The sequence below is a fragment of the Sus scrofa genome, chromosome 9 (assembly GCF_000003025.6).
Source record: "Sus scrofa isolate TJ Tabasco breed Duroc chromosome 9, Sscrofa11.1, whole genome shotgun sequence".
Taxonomy (NCBI): Eukaryota; Metazoa; Chordata; class Mammalia; order Artiodactyla; family Suidae; genus Sus; species Sus scrofa.
In genome coordinates, this window is record NC_010451.4 from 20,623,748 (window position 1) to 20,643,925 (window position 20,178).

Below are 20,178 nucleotides of genomic sequence, written 5' to 3' on the forward strand. Positions count from 1 at the left end.
AGATCCTTAACCCACTGAGCAAGGCCAGGGATCAAACCAACCACCTCATGGTTACTAGTCAGATTCGTTTCTGCTGCGCCACAATGGGAACTCCGATCAAACTATATCTTACAGTAAGTCAGTGTCCCAAGTGTCTTTCAGCTTTGAAATAATTTTTCTTCTGAAGGGTGTTGCTCTTTACTTTTGGGAAGATTTTGCAGGCGGCTCTGCCAGCTTTGCCATCATACCAGAGGAGGCAAGACGGTTTATGCCAATCCTTCCATTTAACAGGATTTCACTCACATTTCTTGAACTAGCTGTTTTCCAGAAGACAATAATCAGGGCCTAATTAGAACAGGCTGTATTGCTTCCCAGCTAACAGTTGTGGTCCCACTAAAAACAATCATTGTATTTTACCCCTGGAGTGTAGCACATCTCATGTTTTATCATTTGGATGGAGTAATTTAAAATGAATTAAATTCCAGAGAACAATGGATGCATTGCTTGGCAGATGTCACAACAGAATAACCACTTGTTTGGAGCCTGGCACAGTCTTACAGCTTAATCAAAATTATTCTGCATGGTTTTAAGTGTGCTTTCAGGGAGCTGTGTACTTGTGCAATTTGGACATTTTTCTCTCTTACTTATTTTATAGTAAAAATATTTGGAAAGTGCTTTAAGAAAAACCAATATGGTGGTTTTTTGTTTTTTGTTTTTTTAGAAAAACTAGCTTTAAAAGGGCTGCTTTTACTGGAATACTCTAGGCACAGGCACATGTAATCAAGTACAAGAGTAAAAATGAAAATTGGGGATGAAAAATGGATCAGAATCATCACTGCCACAAATGCCTTTCTGAATGTTTTATCAATATGATCCTCACAGTACATAAAGAGAAGACTTGGACTTCTTTTGTGTTTTTATTTTATGCCTCTCAGCCTGAGCACTTCTTTCAAAATGTATCAGTAGAGAAAAGAAGCAAATGAATTACAAGTCACTGATTTGGTATGCTTTGCATCCCTGGCAAATCCAGCCTGCATTGTGACTATGTATTTGGGAGAACTTTGCAATACAACACTGAGGCTTAAACCTTCTCTGGGTGACTTCTGGCTTGAGTTCCTTGAGCTTTTCCGAAGAATGATCCCGATAAAGGACGCAAGAGGGTACAACCACAGTGCCTTCTTCAAATCACGTAAGAAATATGCATAGCAAAGAGGCAGGGCCGCCAGGAATTTTCAGAGTTCCACTACAATATGCTTTGGAAACTAATAGGCATCTAGCCTGAGGACGACAAGAGGTTGCCATCTCTTAAGTCTGATATTTGGGGGTTTTGTTTTTGTCTTTGCTTTGCGCTGAGGGAAGCTTGCTGGACACCTAGACCAGAAGTGGTTTCTTTTAAAATAGATACTCCTTTTTTGAAACCCCGTGATTTCTTGATTTTGATTTTTCACAGTGTTGAAACTCGACAAGGGTGGGCAACGGCACGAAATTAAAATAACACTGTATTTAGTTCACAAGTAGATATAATTTAAGAATAGCACCACCAGCTATATAGAACATACCTCCTAGAATTGTAAGGATACAAGATAGTTTAGCATGTTCACCTTTTCAGGAGTAGCAAAGCACGGTTTTGGCTTTTTTTTTTTTTTTTTTGTCTTTTGTCTTTTGTCTTTTCTAGGGAAATCAGGAAAATGTGGCCTCCCAGAAGCCAGGAGAAAAAAATCTGAAACCAAGTAGGGGAGGGTGGTGGGCAAAGGGGTGGGAAATGAAGAGGTCGTGTTTAGGATGTACCTCTGGCTGCAGTGGGCAAAGCAGCCAGCAGCGGGAAGAGGACCAGGGAGGACCAGGGAGGAGTCGTCTGTCCCCCAAGCAGAAGCTCGCCTGGGGCATCTCAGTGCCCACCCCACCCCCGTGCCCACCCCACCCCCTGCATGAGCGCAGGCTCTGGGCTCTCCATGCCTGTGATGACTTCTGGATTCACTGAATCCTTCCTGGAGCCTTGGGATAGCTCTGCCCTCAGGAAGTGCGAGAACTCAGGGCCACACGTTCCCCCGGGGGAGTCCAAGGGCCACGAAAACAGGGGCTCAGGGAGGCCCACAGCCATCCCCTTCCACCCCGCCCCATGTTCTCCAGGGGTGGAAAGCGCGGGGTGACTCTTCGGTTTGGTATGTGTGTGCGTATCGACTGTGTAAAAATACCAAGAGCCTTCCTGGTCTTGATTTATCACGGCCACTCATCTTCAGACTTTAAAAGGACTAAGGCAGTCTCTTCCATAAAGAGCGAGGACAGTTTCGAGAAGCGTCGAGTTCCAATCCAGTGAAGCAAGGCCCAAGTGTTTGCATTGGAAAGGATGGGGAGAGGGGCAGAAAATGAAATACACAGAGCAAGGCGCTGGAGATGGAGCAGCAGCCGTGGGAACCGTGGTCCAGCCTTGCCATCCACTGAGCCGTCCTCCCCGCAAGGCCTTCCGGGACCTTCCTCTCTAAAAGGCCCACCCTCCCCAACCCCTCCTCAGACAAATCTAACTTCCCTTCCCTGCTCTACCATCTCGGCTTAGCGCTACTCCGTATCCTATATCCTCTGTGCCATGTTAATGTTTCTTTTTTGTCTTCTGCCCCTAGACTCTCATTTCCTGAAGGCGGGGACTTTCATCTGCTGTATCTTCACCCTTAGATCAATGGTTGGCACATAGGTTCTGGATACATAATGTTTTTCAAATGAATGATTGAACGAACGAGCCCAGGAGCTCTATATAACCTGTAATACCGTGACTCAGAATCACTTGAGCTTGGATAGTCCTGCGTCCAAACATATTCCAGAATAAACTCTGGTGGTGCCTTGTACATATGCTAACCTGTTCCGGAACCTATTACACGGCTGTTGCTATTTATGTGTCTGTCTCTCCTCGGGACCATCAGCCTTGTAAGAACAGGGGCTGAGTCCTGTTCTTCCCTACATCTTCCGTGGTCTAGCCCACAGTCTATCACAGCAAATAAGTGGTGAGAACATGAGTGGATGTCCATTACGACTTGGCCTGTGTCCCGGAGACGTCTTCCTTCCCCACTTCTCACATGTGATCACTCAGGCAACCTGTCTTCCAGAGGTGCTGTCCATCTCCTTCTGACACTGGCCCTTACCCTCTTTGCTTTAAACTATCACAGAAGACTGCAAACTGGAGCCTCCCAGCTCACCCACAGCTGCCCAAGTCATGTTCCCAAAGACCTGATTATGCCACACACACCCTCCACCCCCGATAGGACCTGTTGACTAGACTCTGGCCTCTAGAGGATAAAGTTAAATTTTCTTAGCCTTGGATCTCCCACCCGTCCAATATGGTGGTCAGGTTTATCCTCCATGGCTCCTCAGTCATACAACCTGGCCTCCAGCAAGTTGTACTGAATACATTTCAAGCCTCTCCTATTGCCCAAGCTCCAGCTCTGCCTATTCCCTCATCCCTGCAATTATCCAGCCATTCAATTATTCATTCAGCAATAAGCCCTTCTTGGTGCCAGGCATTGTGACCACATGAGCTGCAGAAACAGATGAGACACATTCCTGTGCTTGAGGTGTCCCTGTGTCTTCTCCTTTTGAAGTCACTGTTGTCATGACCGATGCGCAACCCCTCAAAATGGAAAGGATCAGGAACTACCTTGTCAACCAGTATATCTTGGCGTCAGTGACATGGAATTGCCACTTTATAAACTGACCTAATTGATTGTTCCTCTCACATTTTAATAAATCTTTGAGTTAGAGTGTCCTGGTGGTTAGTGCATTTCTTTTCTGGGATTATTAATACTGCTCTACACACAGTTCCCAGATGGAAAATGCCATGTTTGGTAAACCCGTATAACACAAGCATGACTAATGTTCTCTGTGGATAAGCCTTGCTTGGACATAAGGACACTATCCCTTAGAAGTGACATGTTTAACTACAAGATATTTGTCAGACAAGCCAAACATAGAGTTAGAAGATCCCACAGAAACGCCACCAGTTTTCTCTGTCCTCATGGGGATAATGTGTTTGTTGATTGGCTATAATGGAATTTTAGAAAGAACTCATTCAATTCCCCCCCCTCTTTTTTGATCAGCTTCTTTATGCCTCATTAAGTTTTTCAAGCTGTTTAAAGTCCCACATCCTCTTCATGTGCATTCATCTGAGGACTCAAAATGTAAAATCTTTTGGAGGTTCACTCAAAAAAATTTGACTCAAAAATCCAATTATTTATAATACTCATTGTGTGAAAGGATAAAACATTATAATGATTACACTTGAGTCTATACATCCCGATATTAACATTTGTGAATTGAGTTCAAGTCCATATTTTTTTCAAATGGCTCATTTTTGTAGAAAATATAGATCTTTGGGGTAAGAAAGAGCCTTTCATTTGATTTTTAAAAATTACTTTCTTACTATAAGCTTCTATTTCCCTAGACATTTTCTTTTTAATTGATAGTGTGTTAGATTATGTTTTTCTTGACTCTGGAGTTCATGACCCCTTTATATCGTGTTTCTTTTAGATGCCATTTTTAAAACCTCTTCTTTTGAAATGCTATCAATCCGTCTAAAGAGTCAAGTTAGTGATTTGGCGAATTTTAAGCTCTTTAGATGGTTATAATTGAAAAGATGCAAAACAAACTAAGAAATTCTGGAGTTCGCTAGTGGCTCAATGGGTTAAGGGGGAAAAAAGTAAGTTCTGCGATTGCAGATCAAACTTTTCCAAGTGGCTGGACAGCATCTTTAAGACAAATTATTTTTTCTTTTTTTCTTCTTCTTCTTCTTTTTTTTTTTTTTTTTTTTTTTTGGCTTTTTGCCTTTTCTAGGGCCGCTCCCATGGCATATGGAGGTTCCTAGGCTAGGGGTCTGATTGGAGCTGTAGCCACCAGCCTACGCCAGAGCCACAGCAACTCGGGATCCGAGCCGTGTCTGCAACCTACACCACAGCTCACGGAAACGCCGGATCGTTAACCCACTGAGCAAGGCCAGGGATCGAACCTGCAACCTCATGGTTCCTAGTCGGATTCATTAACCACTGCGCCACAATGGGAACTCCCTTAAGACAAATTCTATACTTTCATTGAAGTGCCCTCTATTTCTGGTTCACTGATTGTAACTGTATTATTGAAGTGAGACAAAGAGGCCTATCTGATCAACCTGAACATCAATTAGAGTTTCTTTTTTTCTTTTTCTTTTCTTTTCTTTTCTTTTTTTTTTTTTTTTTTCTCCTTGTTAAGGCCGCACTCGCTGCATATGGAAGTTCCCAGGCCGGGGTCAAACTGGAGCTGTAGCCACTGGCCTACACCACAGACACAGCAACACCAGATCTTAGCCGTGTCTGTGGCCTACACCACAGCTCATGGTAACTCTGAATCCCCAAGCTACTGAGCAAGGCCAGGGATCAAACCCACATCCTCATGGATACTAGTTGGGTTCATTTCCACTGAGCCACAATGGGAACTCCCAATTTGAGTTTCTCCTGAGAGGGTATTCACTCTCTAACTCTCCTGTTTGCCGTTGCCTTGTTGACTTTTAATAGCCAGCAAAAATCCATTCAAGGATCCTGCACTTTTCTCATGAATTTGTTCTTATAATGAATTTACATTGGATTGAGTCAAGAATCAGGCCATTTGTTCATGAAACCAACAAGCATCTACTGAGTCCCCGCTATGGGAAGACACTTTTCTAAGTGCTTTACCTAGATTAATTCATTTACTTCTCACTACCAACCTATAAGGAGGCATTGGTTTTATCTCCATTTCAGAGATGGGGAAATCGAGGCACACAGACGTTCACTTGATGGAAACACACAGTTAAAGTTGGGATTTATAGCCTAGCAGTCTGCCTCCAGAGCTCATGCTCCTGTTCCACTTACCGCAAGGTGCTGTAGAACTACTGGAAATGCAGCAACTAAGCATGCCTCCTGGTTGGCGGAGGGGGTTTCAGGGATTGCAGCACAGAGCAAAAGATGTTTGACTCTTGATGAAGCTTCGCTTTAATCCCTGTGAGCCACTGGTTGGCCTGGGCTGAGTTATCTGGGAAAAAGATGCCCTGCAAAAAAAAAAAAAAAAAAAAAAAAAAAAAAAAAGTGCACATATCTGCAAAGCTGCATTACATATCTAAGAACTTACAACATCAGTACAAGAGTAGTACAAATCATGCATGGTTCTATTCATTTTACATGTTAATCAGGTACTGGAAGATTTCTTTTACACACTTATCAAATTATATCACTCATTAAAATCTATTTGGAATGGCCAACATTCAGACATTTCTGAAATGCCTTGGAGAAAGGATTCACGTTTTTAAGATATACTGTGATTCTACAAATGAACATTTCAATAGAAAAGAAACTCATGGAGAACAGACTTATGGTTGCCAAGGAGGAGCAGGAGGGAGTGGGATGGACAGGGAGTCTGGGGTTAATAGATGCAAACTATTGCATTTGGAGTGGATAAGCAGTAAGATCCTGCTGTATAGCACAGGGAACTATATCTAGTCACCTATGATGGAATATGATGGAGGATAATGTGAGAAAAAGAATGTATATATATATATATATGTGTGTGTGTGTGTGTATAACTGGGTCACTTTGCTGTGCAGTAGAAATTGACAGAACACTATAAACAAACTATAATGGAAAAAATAAAAATTATCTTTTAAAAAAAGATACTCTGTGATTCTAATTCTTTTGTTTGTGGTGATAATATGATTCCAAACAACTCATTTAATAAACATTTACGACCGTTTGGGAAGATCTTTCCTCTCTATGTCAAAAAAGAACCTCCCAAAATAAAGACAGTTTGAAATACCACCTTGGACTGCAGATTCAGACTAAAGGATCTCACATTTCTTCAAGCTTTGAAAAATATACTCAAAAAATCTCTCTCCCTAAGTGAACTTTCCCTGGCCAACTGGGCCAACGTTTGCTCATTCTTGGATCGCCCCCTAGTGGCTTGTTCAACTTATGACTATTTCTCAGACATTAATAGATTGCTTTGGAAATTTTAGTCTTGTCCTTTCCACACATTTTTGCATTTGCTCAGAGGGACCTCTAAAGACAGCATCTTGAAATGAAAAGTGAACAATGTGCAAGCGGGCCCAGACACTCGGTGGTCCTCAAGACACCCTTTTGACACTGATGTTGCTGAAAACTTTCGTTCAGATTTGTGCTTTTTGTACCACGGTACCACGTTTTTACTTGTCCACCCCTCACTCTCGTCCTTTTGTCAGTATCCCATGGGAGTGGTGCCAGGTAGACGAAGGATGTGACAATGACTTATAGGCAATGCCGTGCTTTGAAAGTGCCAATAAAGCCCATTGAATGCTGCTGGGTCAGAGCCCCTTCCTCTTGTCCACATAAACAAGTCAACACCCTAGAGGCTGTAGTCAGTCCCAGACTTCTCGGCTCCTGGGCAGCTGGGGCTGCGGCTCACTGACCCAGATAATTGAGCATCATCCAAATAGCATGAGAAGGGTGAGACCAGTGTCATGGGCCTGACCCTCTCCAGAATGCTGGGTCCCAGCCAATGAGTCCAGAACCAGGAAACTCAGTACGTGCACATCAGTACTTCAAACAAGTTCTTTAATAAGCGAAAAGCCAATAATTGGCTTGATTCAATACATTTTTCAAGTAAAAGGGTTTTTTTTAACACTTTGAAGGAAAACAAAAAACTTGCTTTCATCTGAATCTTAAAAGGATAGACATCACAGATGAAATAAGGATGGATGAAGAAGAGAGAGGCAAAATCATGTCTCTAACATGGGACTGGTAATTCCTTTCCAGTACAGTTGTCACGAGGATTACAGATGGGGGCTGTAAAGTGCCCAGTGAATTGTCCAGCACATTACAGGAGTCCATTCATTTATTCCTTCAGTCAGAAAATATTTATTGGGTACCTATTATGTGTCACGTACCCACTTAGATAATATCAACAGGATGTGTGCCCTTGTGAAGCTTGCAAGGTAGTTTCTCATTCCGCACCTCAGAAACGCTAACTCAGGGAAGAAATAACTACCATCTTTCGAGGACCTGCAGTGTCAGGTTGGAGAGGGGCTTCCCTGTTCTATGTGGTTGTAAAAAGCAGAAGTAGGACCAAGGAATGGACTTTCAAAGGCAGCTGTTTTCACTCAGTCAAAGGAAGATCCTGGTTACAGTCAATGCTGACTGGAAATGGGATGGGGCTAAGCCTGGAAGCAGAGGGTAGGTGGGCTAGAGGTTGTCCTTTTGGTGGAGGTCTTTGGTAGGGAATTCAGGACCTAGTGGCAGGGATGTCTGCAGGTTATGCCAAGGAGGAATACATGAAATCCCTATTTCCTTTGACCTCTTAGTTCCAAGATGCTGAGACTGGGATGGAAAACCAAGTTATTGGCCAGAACAGGGCTGAGACCAGAAAGGTAAGTCAGGGGATGCAGCCTCCAGGCTGGCTCCAGATGACCTGGAGCCAGGGAGTCCTGTATCTTCCACCTCCCGGAATCAAGCACCTTGGGTCAGCATCTGACCAGGCTGAGGGTGGGGAAGACTGTCTCAGGAGATGGGACAAGGTTCTTGTCCTAAAAGGGTCAGGAGGCCACATCAAGACACTGGACAAAAACACAGAAGCAGAGCATGAGAATGATTTCACCTGCAATTTGTTGAGAGCCTATTTCTCCTACTTTAGTGTATCTAATCTGAAAAAAAACACCCTGAAAGATAAGTATAGGTAATGCCATTTTACAGAACTGAGGGTCTATAATGTCAGCTAACTAACCACAGGATACCCAGCTAATTAGTGGTGAAGCCAGGTCTCGAACTTGCTGTCTCTGTTGTTCTTCTCCTCCACGGTGCCTCCTTCATAAGTGGAATGAGGCAGGAGACCCAGTCCCACCCTGCCCTGGGCCTCATCTTCCATCCCTCAGGGAGAAGGATGAGCTCACCCATTTCTAATTCAATTCAGCCACTACCTCCTCAGGACACTAGGATCTAGAATCTGGTTAGAAGTGGCATCAGGTGAGTTCAGATGAGTAACAGAGGTAGGTTCATAAACTGATCTTTGAAAAAGAGCATGTGCTTAGCGAGGCTTACATCCACACTCTGATTCATTTTAATGGAGAAAACTCACTTGTGAAGGTTATATTGAGAATTCAGAGCAGGGGGTCCTGGGGAAGGGAGGTCGAAGCTCAAGAGGGCCCTGTCCAGGAGAAAAGAGGGGGGACTGAGAACAGTGGGTGGGGTGTAGAGGGACATTAAGCTAGGGAAGTGCAATGGAACCCACGCTCTTTTCTGGAGCTCCTAAGCCTGCAAAACCCCAAGAGCAATGGCAAAGGACCATGTGTGGCTACCACGCCCCACGTGGAGGTGCTTGGGTTGTGCTCTTCATTGTGATTTAATCTCACCCTTTACCACCACATCGCCCCTCCACCTCCTGCATTGGCCTAGCAGGAGCTCAGCATGAGTGGTGAACTGAGGCAGGGACCTGGGTGCCAGTCCTGCCAGAGTCTTGAGTTGACCCCGTCTGGGATCAAGTTTCCGCACAGCCAATAAACCCAGAAAGGAGCCTTCGCCAAGCAGGGTGGTGGGAAGCCATCCCTTCCCCTGGGGGCATGAGCAGATGGGGCAGAGATTACAGCTAAGTGTCCACCTGGACAGACCCACTCTGCGAACAGATGGGCCTCAGAGAGCTTCCAAAACAGGAGAGCACGCGAGCCTCTTTAGTCACCATGGACTGTGGCCCAGATTCTCGAGGGAGTAGGAACTCCTCGGCCTCATCGAATCTGACAGCTACATCTTTGCTCTAGGAGATGATAGGAAGGCTATTCCATCCTCCACGATGTCCTGGTTTTGTCACCTCCTGTATAGGTCATTCTTTATGTTTATTGAAATGGGGGGAGGGGCCGGGTCTCTCCCACTCTCTTGTTTCTTGCAGCCTTCTCTTTCTTTGTGTCTCTTCACCCTTTTCTTAATTTGGTACTGGGATTTTATAGAATACTTGACAATTTAACACCTCTTTGGCTCCCCGCCCATAACAGCCCCGGTCATCACCTTCGTAATCATATTTTCTGACAACTATGTATGGCTCTTCACAGTTCATAAAACACATATTCATGATCTCATGAACCCCCAGAAGCCCCAGGAGGCTGATAAAGCAGTTGCTATTATACACACTTCACAGGTGAAAAAACTGCCTGCGAAAGAGGTTCAATCATTTGCTCCAGGCTGCTAAGCTCTGTGGTTGAGTTGGGAATTGAACCCAACCCTCTCCTCTCGATGCTTAAGTCTGGGCTTTAGCCCCCACCCCACATCAACAAGTTCCTGCCCTTTGGGTGTGACAGATCTTATTCAAGACTTGGATTCTTCTTTTATAAAACTTTCAAAAAATTTAAACAAATGAATTGTGTGATTTATAAGGTGATAATGTGTATATATTTAAAAGTCACATATTTGAATGCTAAATAAACATTGTGCAAAAGTACCCACCCCCTCCAGACTTCCAGCATCTGAGCAGCCAGGTAAGCATCAATAGTCACTGCTCAGCAGTAGGTGTCTAGCAAACATTTTGTTGGATGGACAGATGAATGGATGAGTGGGGTGGTGGGGGAGGATGGATGGATGGATGTGTTGCTGGCCCTATTCTGAGTCCTGGAAATACAACACTGAGCAAAACAAGCAGATGCCCTGCTCCACATCACTCACAGTCAGGTGGAGACACAGACCTCTCGCACCTGGTCTCAGTCATGTTTGACGAGTGTCACAATGTTAAATGTTAACTTTATTCTAGGCCAGGGCTCAGGTTGATTCATCCCTCAGGCTCACAGGTACAGTGCCTGAAGCTCCTCAGCTTTTTAGAAAACCATGAAGACATTTGTGAAACAATAGAAAATACAAAAAAACCAATGATTCTAAAATGCTATAGGGAGTTTCCAAACTCCCAAAGGATAAAAATTTAAATATCTAAAAGATGTAATATACTGACCTGGTTAAAACATTATTAATTTTTGTCTTTATTATTTGGTGAAATTTTCACTACATTTGAGAAAAATTTCAAGTTAGAATTTCTCACATCATGAGTTTCTCAGGGAATGCACAAAGATATCTCAAATATCGCAAGCAATTCTAAAGGAAATGAGTCGCATAAGAAACTAATTCCAAAAGCATAATTATAAAAAGACTTTCAAAAAACTTATAAGAAGCAGCAGTGGAGATGGCACACAAAAATCCGCTCTGGGCCCCACAGCCCCCAGTGGTGGTGCCAGTGAACAACCTCCAATGTGGCAGCAGCACCTGCTCCCCCACATTCCTTCCCCCACCAGCCCATGAACCAGGCGACCTTGGACGTGATGGAGGCGCCCACCATCTAGGTACCCCAGATGGAGATGGTTGCAACAGTGGTAGCAGCAAGGCACCAGCAGCCCCAGAGACACAAGCAGTGACAACGAGGACACTGGGTGACAACTCTGACAGAGGGGGTAAAGGTGGAAAGTACCCATTCTCAAGTATAGCCAGAGGCAACGCATGCAAAAGAAACCAAAAACTCATCCTATAGCGCCAATGAAAAACGAAAAAAGATCTCTACTAACTGTTGAATTGCTAGAATCAAGTGGAAAAGCTCTACCTAAAGAAGACGGTGTTTATATCTCCAAATGCCCCAGCAGAGGGACAACTCCTCAAGCACCATGGAAAAGCACAGTGATGTGGTGTCACAAAAGGACAGGGACAATTCTTTTAAAATCAAAGTTAAAGTCATAGGATAGGTTGATTGAACTGTCAGAGAACCCAAAATAGCTGTCATGAAGAAACTCCACAAGCCACCAAAAAACTCACAGAGGCAGTTCAATGGCTCAGAAATAAAGTAATAAACAGAAGGAATACTTTACACACAGAGATTAAAATTCTAAAAAGGAATCAAACAAATTCTGGAGCTGAAGCATTCAATAAAGGAGATGAAGAATGCATTAGAAAGCATTGCAAATAAAGCAGACCATATGGAAGAAAGAATTAGCAAACTCAAACATCGAGGTCTAGATAGGACACAGGTGGAAGACGAGAGAACTAAGATCTTTAAAAAAAGAAAAAAAGAATAAATTCTAAGAGAACTATCTGAGTCCATTAGGAAGAACAATATAAGGAAAATGGGGATCCCAGCAGGAGAAGAGACAGATTAGGGAGCCAAGAGTTTATTTAAAGAAATAATAGCTGAGAATTTCCTAAACTCTGGGTAGGAACTGGATATACAAGTCCATGAAGTTAAAAGACCACCTCACTACCTCAGTGAGGTTAAAACTACCTCAGTTTTATGTTAAAACTGTCAAAAGTCAATGACAAAGAAAGAATTTTAAAGGCAGTTGGGGTAAAAACATGGTAACCTACAAAGTGATCCCCATCAGGCTATCGGCAGATTTCCCAGCAGTAACTGTGCAGCCAGGAGGGAGTGGAATGACCTACTCGAAATATTGAAAGATAAACACTGTCAGCCAAGATTATTACTCTCTCCAGCAAAGTTATCCTTCAGATCAAAGGAGAAATAGAAGCTCTTCCAAACAAATAGAAGTTGAGGGAATGCATCACCACTAGACATGCTTTATGAGAAATGTTGGAGGGAGCGCTTCTCTTTGAAACAAAAAGACAAAAGTACACAAAACTTTGAGGAAGGTGATAAATAGAATCAGAAAATTACAACCTGTCGGAATAGGTTATTCAGCACTTAATTACAGCGTGAATGTTATGGGGGGGAAAGCAGTAAAAATAACTATATCGATTTCGATTTGCTAAGAAACTCAACATAAAAAGTGCTCATTTGAGACAAGAAAAACATTAAAAAAGAGAAGAGAAAAACATGAAACATATCACAAAGGAGGATAAAATGCTATAGGCAAAAAAAAACCCGATTATTTTACCTATGAGACATTTTATGCAAGCCTCATAGTATGAAACATAAAAAAGGGAAACAGAGAAAAATATAGAAAAACACCAAACAAAAATGACAAACAGAAACACAGGGAAGAGAAACAATGGCAATACAGAGCAATCAGAAAACAAAAGATAAAATAGTAGTACTACGTTCTCATTTATCTATAATAACTTTAAATATAAATGGACAGAAGTTACCAATCAAAAAACACAGACTGGCTGAATGGATTAAAGAACAAGAACCCAAGGAGTTCCTTGCAGTGCAGTGGGTTAAGGATCAGGTGTTTCACTGCAGCAGCTTGGGTTGGCGCTATGGCGAGGGTTTAATTCCTGGCCTGGGAACTTCCACATGCCATGCGTGCAGCCAAAAATAAAAATAAAAAAGAATCTCAACTATACGCAGCTTCCAGGAGACTCACCTCAGCCCTAAAGATAAACATAGGCTCAAAGGGAAGGTATGGAAAATAATACTCCAGCAAGTGGCAGCCGAAAGAAAGTGTGTGTGGCCATACTCATGTCAGACAAATAGACTTCAAGCCAAAAAAGGTGACAAGAGACAAAGACGGACATTATATAATGATAAAGAGAACAGTTATTAATACATAACAACAAATTGTGCACCCTATGTTCATCACAGCAGTATTTACAATAGCCAAGATAGGGAAACAATCTCAATGCCTATCGACAGGTGGGTGGATAAAGAATACACAAGGAATACTACTCGGTCATAACAAAAAATGAAATCATGCCATTTGCAGCAACATGGATGGTCCTTAAGGCTATTATGCTAAGTGAAATAAGTCAGGTGGAAAAGACAAACATTACATGATTTCACTTACAAATATAAAATCAAATAACTATAAAATGAAATATGAAAGTAAATAAACAAACCAAACAGAAACAAACACATAGATACAGACAACAGATTAGTACTATCACAAAGGACAGGGGTAGGGGCAGGGCAAAGAGGGTCAACTGTAAGGTGACAAGTGGAAACTAAACTTTCAGGGGTGAGCATGCTGTAGCGTATACAGAAATAAAAACATAATGCACACAAGATACATAATGTTATAAATCAGTGTCACCTCCATTCTTTAAAAAAGGAGAGAAGTTTGGAAGATGGAAGGAAATATTTGAACAAACCTTTCAAACTTACACGATTTGTATGTGCATTTTAATGTTTGATACCAGCTGCCAGAAATGAGAGTGCCTGGTTTCAGGAATTGTTGAAAACACCCCCTGACTGATGGAAACCAGCCTAATTGTGGGCTTCTCGCTTCAGAGAGCCACCAGGTTTTATTATTTAGTTAAAATATTTATAAGATGATTTCTGAGCTCAGATCATTCCTTTTAAAAGGAAAGGAGGAGGAGGGAAGGGAAGACGTTGAGAGATTTTTCAAGCTTGACTTGGCATGGCTGCTGCTCTCAGTGGCAGCCTGTATCTTTGCCAAGTCGAAAGAAATGAGCTGCTAAGATATGGGTTTGTTCTTAAATAAGTATGGCAGATCCGTATTTACATTTCTTAGCTCTAGTACCCAATGCCCTGGCCCTCCAGACTCCTCGTAGGCACTGGCATTAATCCAGCACCTACATTACAGCCCCACTGCAATGCCAAGCAGGGTTTTGCCCTGAATGATTTATTTCTGAGTCCTCTCTCCATGACGGAAAGCGGGGAAGCAGGGCTGTAGCGGAAAATGCAAAGGGAGGGAGTTCTCCGAGGATGGCCTAGCAGGTTGCGGCTCCTGCGTTCTCACCACTGTGGCTCTGGCTGCTGCTGTGTGGCACAGGTTCAATCCTCAGCCCAGGAATCCCCACATATGCCTGTGTGGCAAAAAAGAAAAAAAAAAAAAAACAAAAAAACCCCCAAGAGAACCTGAAATAAACGTTGCAACTCTCATTTAAAAAAAGAAAAAAAGTGCAAAGGGATTGAGCATGAGCTCTGTGTCACCTCCAGATTAAAGGAGGCTAAAGAAGTGACACTAACGGCCATGCCGAATCCGGGAACAGCGTCTCACAAGGATGGGGGAGGCGCCCCACCAATGGATGTCAGGGGGCCATTGGTGAAACCTGAACCAGGATTCTAATTTATAGCATTGCAGCAATGTGCGTTTACTTATTAATTGATAGAGAATATCCTTGTTCCTAGAAAAAGTGCCCTGAAGTATTTAGGGGGGAATCGGATCTAATTGTTATTACAATGATAATAATGAGGATAATAAAGGTTCTTGTAAGAAAGTGGACTCCGACCTGCCAGAGGCCGGGACAGGGTGGTGGAACCTCTCTTTGTGTCTAGATTCTCACCCCAGAGCCTTCTGTGTCAACAACTGCCAGAGAGCGAAACCTCAGCAGGTCCTAATACCTTTCGTGTCCTAACTTGCTGATGAGGAGAGCGGGCTGGGCTATTCCAGGACTTGAGGAGTGGTGGCCAGGAACTCAGATGTTCCAGAAGGTCAAGGTAGGTCATTGGCCCTAACAAGGCAGGATGATCAATCAATGCCAGGGACTCTTCTGGGAGTGGAGCGCCAAGACGGGCCATTTTAGGCAGCACCTGTAAGGCAGTAACAATTCGGAGCCCTCAGTATTTCCATGGAAAAAGCCTGGCCAACTTGCCCTGTTTAAAAGAGAGGGGCACAGAGTTTCTGTCAGGGCACAGTGGAGACGAATCCAACTAGGAACCATGAGGTTGTAGGTTCGATCCCTGCCTTGCTCAGTGGGTTACAGATCCGGCATTGCCATGAGCTGTGGTGTGGGTCGCGGATGTTGCTTGGATCTCATGTTGCCGTGGCTGTGGTGTAGGCTGGCAGCTTCAGCTCTGATTGGACCCCTAGCCTGGGAACCTCCATGTGCTGTGGGTGCAGCCCTAAAAAGACAAAAAAAAAAAAAAGAGAGAGAGAGAGAGAGGGACATACAGCAACTAACCTTTCATATAACCCATGGCCATTGTGGTGGTTAATGTGCCAACTTCACTAGGCTAAGAGATGCACAGCTGGCAGGTATGAGGTGATTTCTAGGTGTGTCTGTTTCTAGAAGAGATCAGCATTTGAATGAGTAGACTGAGTAAAAATGATTTCCATCATCTAGGCAGGCGGGCATCCTCCAATCCTCTGAGGGCCTAAATAGAACAGCAGGCAGAGGGAGGGTGAGTCTGACCCCTGCTTGACAGGACGTCCACCTTCTCCTGCCCTCAGAGCTCCCTGTTTGCAGGACGTGGCTTAGGCCTGGAATGACACTCTGGGCCTCCAGCTTGCAGGGTGTAGACTGGGGGACTTCTCAGCCTCCATGTCACATGAGCCAAATCCTCATAAGAAATTTGTATTACAGACAATCTATTGGCTTTACCTCTATGGAGACCCCTGACAGCTGTGATGCTAAATACGTCACATGCATATTGCTTAATCTTCACGACCTCTGTTCTACAGATGAGGGGACAGAGGCACAGAGCAATTCAGTAACTCATTCAAGTTCACAGAGCCAGAGGGTAGCAGAATAGGGTTATAACCCAATTGTGAACTCCTACTTCTAGTGACTTTTTTTTTTTTTTGGCTTTGTAGGGCCACCCCTGTGGCATATGGAAATTCCCAGGCTAGGGGTTGAATCAGAGCTGCAGCTACCAGCCTACACCACAGTCACAGCAATGCCAGATCCAAACCGCATCTGCAACCTACACTGCAGCTCACAGCAACATGAGATCCTTAACCCACTAAGTGAGGCCAGGGATCGAACCCATATCCTCACAGATACGATGTCAGGTCCTTAACCCACTGAGCCACAATGGGAACTCCCATCCCTCTAGTGATTCTAGGTGCAGTGAAAAGCAAGAAGAAGTCAAAGGTATATTTGAGAAATGGCCTTCAGGTACCATGGCAGGGAACCTGAGAGTCCTTGGAATAAAAACAGAGCTGTGATTTCCCTTGTGACTTTGAAGATTGTCTAGCGCTGAAGCTGGCACACCAAGTCCACAGTGACAGTGTCCCACTGGAAGGAAACAAACCCCAAACACTGGCTGAGACACCAGTGTGGTCACTGCCCGGAGCACATCCAAGCCAAGAGAGTAAACAGGAGCTTGGGCGAGTCCTTTGCTGTGAAAGACAGTGACTGCTTTGTCAAAAGCACGAGGTCACACTCTCCCACTCCCTGCCCTCTGAGAGCTGAGGAGGTGCACTCATCTGCTGGCGCCCAGCTGGATGGCCAAAGACGTCAATCATGAGGGAGCTCTCGTCATCTCTCAGATGGCCAGCACTAAGCTACTATCCATCCATTTATGAATACATTCACCAAGCATTTATAGGCTGCCCAGTGGGTGTCAGACAATGAGACAGGTGCTGGCAGGAAGTACAGCAATACCTAAACTGGGCCTTTGTGGGGCATTCCTGCTGTGGCTCAGTGGGTTAAGGACCTGACATAGTGTCCATGAGGATGCGTGTTCGATCCCTGGCCTCCATTGGTAGGTTAAGGAGCCAGTGTTGCCATAAGGTGAAGTACAGGTTGCAGATGAGGCTTGGATCTGGTGTTTCTGTGGCTGGGGTGTAGGCCAGTAGCTGCCACTCACATTCGACCCCTAGCCTGGGAACTTCCATATGCTGCGGGTACGGCCCTAGAAAAAGACAAAAGACAAAAAAAAAAAAAAAAGAAAAAGAAAAAAAGAAAACATTTCTATAAAAGAACTGCATCGTATTCCTTTTTTTTGGCCATGCCTACTGCATGCCAAAGTTCCCAGACTAGAGATCAAACTTCCCAGACTAGAGATCAAACTTGCACCATAGCAGCAACAACATCAGATCCTTAACCCACCGAGCCACTAGGGAACTCCCTGGACTGTATTCTTTAAAAACATCAATATCAAGACAGACAAAGGGAGGCTGAGGAGTTTTCTTATATAAAGACACTAAAGCGACAAACACAATACTGGTCCTGGGCTGAAGGAGAGAAATGCCATAAATGATACCACTGGGACAACTGACAGAGCTGGAGTCTAGACCATAAATTAAATAATATAAATGGAATATAAACTGTAGAACGTGTTGTATACATGTCATTTCCTGACTCTGACTATGGTCATGTAAAGGAATATTGTTACTTAGGAACAAAGTCGAGGTGGCAGCATATGCAGCAAATGCTTTCAAGTGGTTTGGAAAAAATTAATTGTATGTGTATGTGTGTAAAGACAGAGAAGGAAAGAAAATTAAAATATAGAAAAAATACAAACGGATGAATTTGATTAAAGTATACGTGGGTGTTTGTACTATTCCCACAACTTTTCTACAAATTGGAAATAATCAGGAGCTCCTATTGTGGCGCAGTGAAAATGAATCTGACTAGTATCCATGAGGATGCAGGTTCAATCCCTGGCCTTGCTCAGTGGGTCACAGATTCAGCATTGCCATTAGCTCTGGTGTAGCCTGCAGACGTGGCTTGGATCCTGCATTGCTATGGCTGTGGTGTAGGCCAGCTGCTATATCTCAGATTAGACCCCTAGCCTGGAACTTCCATATGCTGTGGGTATGACCCTGAAATGCAAAAAAAAAAAAAAAAAAAAAATCCTGAAATAGTCAGAAAATTAAATGTCAAAAGCATTCACAGGGGCAGGCCTCTTCCTCAAGAGAGGACAGATCTGTGGTCTGCAGGGCGGTATATGCTCCCGAGGCCACTCCCTGTGGGTCAAGCCAAGACAAGCTCATGTGACCACATCCTTGCTTGGCTGTCACCTTCCTGTCCTGCTCCACTCCCTCCTTTATAGGATTCTCCTGATATCCATCGTGTGCACCCACATTCGTGTCTCAGGCTCTGTTTCCAAGGATTCCATCCTAAAAACCTCTTCTGGCCCGTCTTATACCTCCTTCAAGCTCAACTCCCCTTACTCCTGTGGACTGCTAAATAACCCACCCTCCCCAGCACACACACAATACGTCCACACTCTAATTCCTGGAAGTTGCAAATGTCAGCTTGTATGGCAAATGGGACTTTGCAGGTGTGACTAAGTTAGTGTCTAGGTGGGGACATTGTCCTGGACAATCTGGGTGGGCCTGATGTAAGGACACAAGTCCTTATAAAGAGGGAGGCAGAAATCAGAAGACAATGTGTTGATAGAAGCAGAAGATGGAGGGAGGGAAAGAGGGGCCATAAGCCAAGGAGTACAGGCAGCCCCTAGAAGCTGAAAAAGCAAGGAAACAGTGCCTCCTTTCAGAGCTTCCAGAAGGGACCAGACTTCCTGACACCTTGACTTTATAGCCCTGTGAAATTTCACTGATATTGGACTTCTGACCTTCAAAACTCTAAGAGACCTACCGTACAGCACAGGAAACTGTATATGATTGGGCCCTTTTGCTGTACAGCAGAGGTTGAAGAAACACAGCACATCAACTATACTTTAAAAATATTTTTAAAAAACTGTAAGAGATCACATGTATGTTGCTTGACGAGATGGATTTTGTGGTAACTTACTAGAGCAACCCTAGGCCATTAACACACTTGCCTCGCTTTTCCTTTTTCTATCGCACTTATCACCTGATATCACGCCCTATGACTTACTTGGTGTGCTTTTACTTTCTTGTCTTTCTCCTCCGGTTAGAATGTAAACCCCACAATGGCAAAGATACAGGTCTATTTTGCTCATGGCTCTATTTAAGCACCTAGACCAGTGCCTAGAATATAGCAGGGGCTCAGTTAGATCTGGTGAATATCTGTTGTCCATGCCTTTCTCATCACCCTCCTCTCCATCTCCCCAAGTTCTAACCATCCTTCTAGGCTCAACTCAAACCAGGAGGTTCATAAAGTCTTCATTGACCTCTTCAGGTCACAGCTGTCTGCCTCTCCCTCTGAATCCGAAGAGCCTACTCTCTCTGTTCCATTTATTCACACTTAATTCTAGTGGCTGGCACGTGGTGTGAACACAGGCTCTGAAACCAGACAACCAGATTCCAGAACCTCGTTCCATCACTTCCGGTTATGGGACGTGGGCAGAGAGTAAAAATGTGAGTTAAATTCTTCATGGGGGTAACATACCGGGGTCATGATGGAGAGTCAATAAATGTTACTCTTTATTGTAGGCACTCAGTTAATGTTGCTAAGAATAGAATTTCTGCCTTATGACATCTCTTTTGATGCTTTTGTAAAATTTTTATTTACCTTTTTTCTTTTTTTGTCTTTTTAGAGCCTCGTCCATGGCTTATGGAAGTTTCCAGGCTAGGGGTCAAGTTGAAGCTGCAGCTGCTGGCCTACACCACAGCCACAGCAACTCAGGATCTGAGCCATACCTGTGACTGACACCACAGCTCATGGCAACACCAAATCCTTAACCCACTGAGCGAGGCCAGGAATCGAA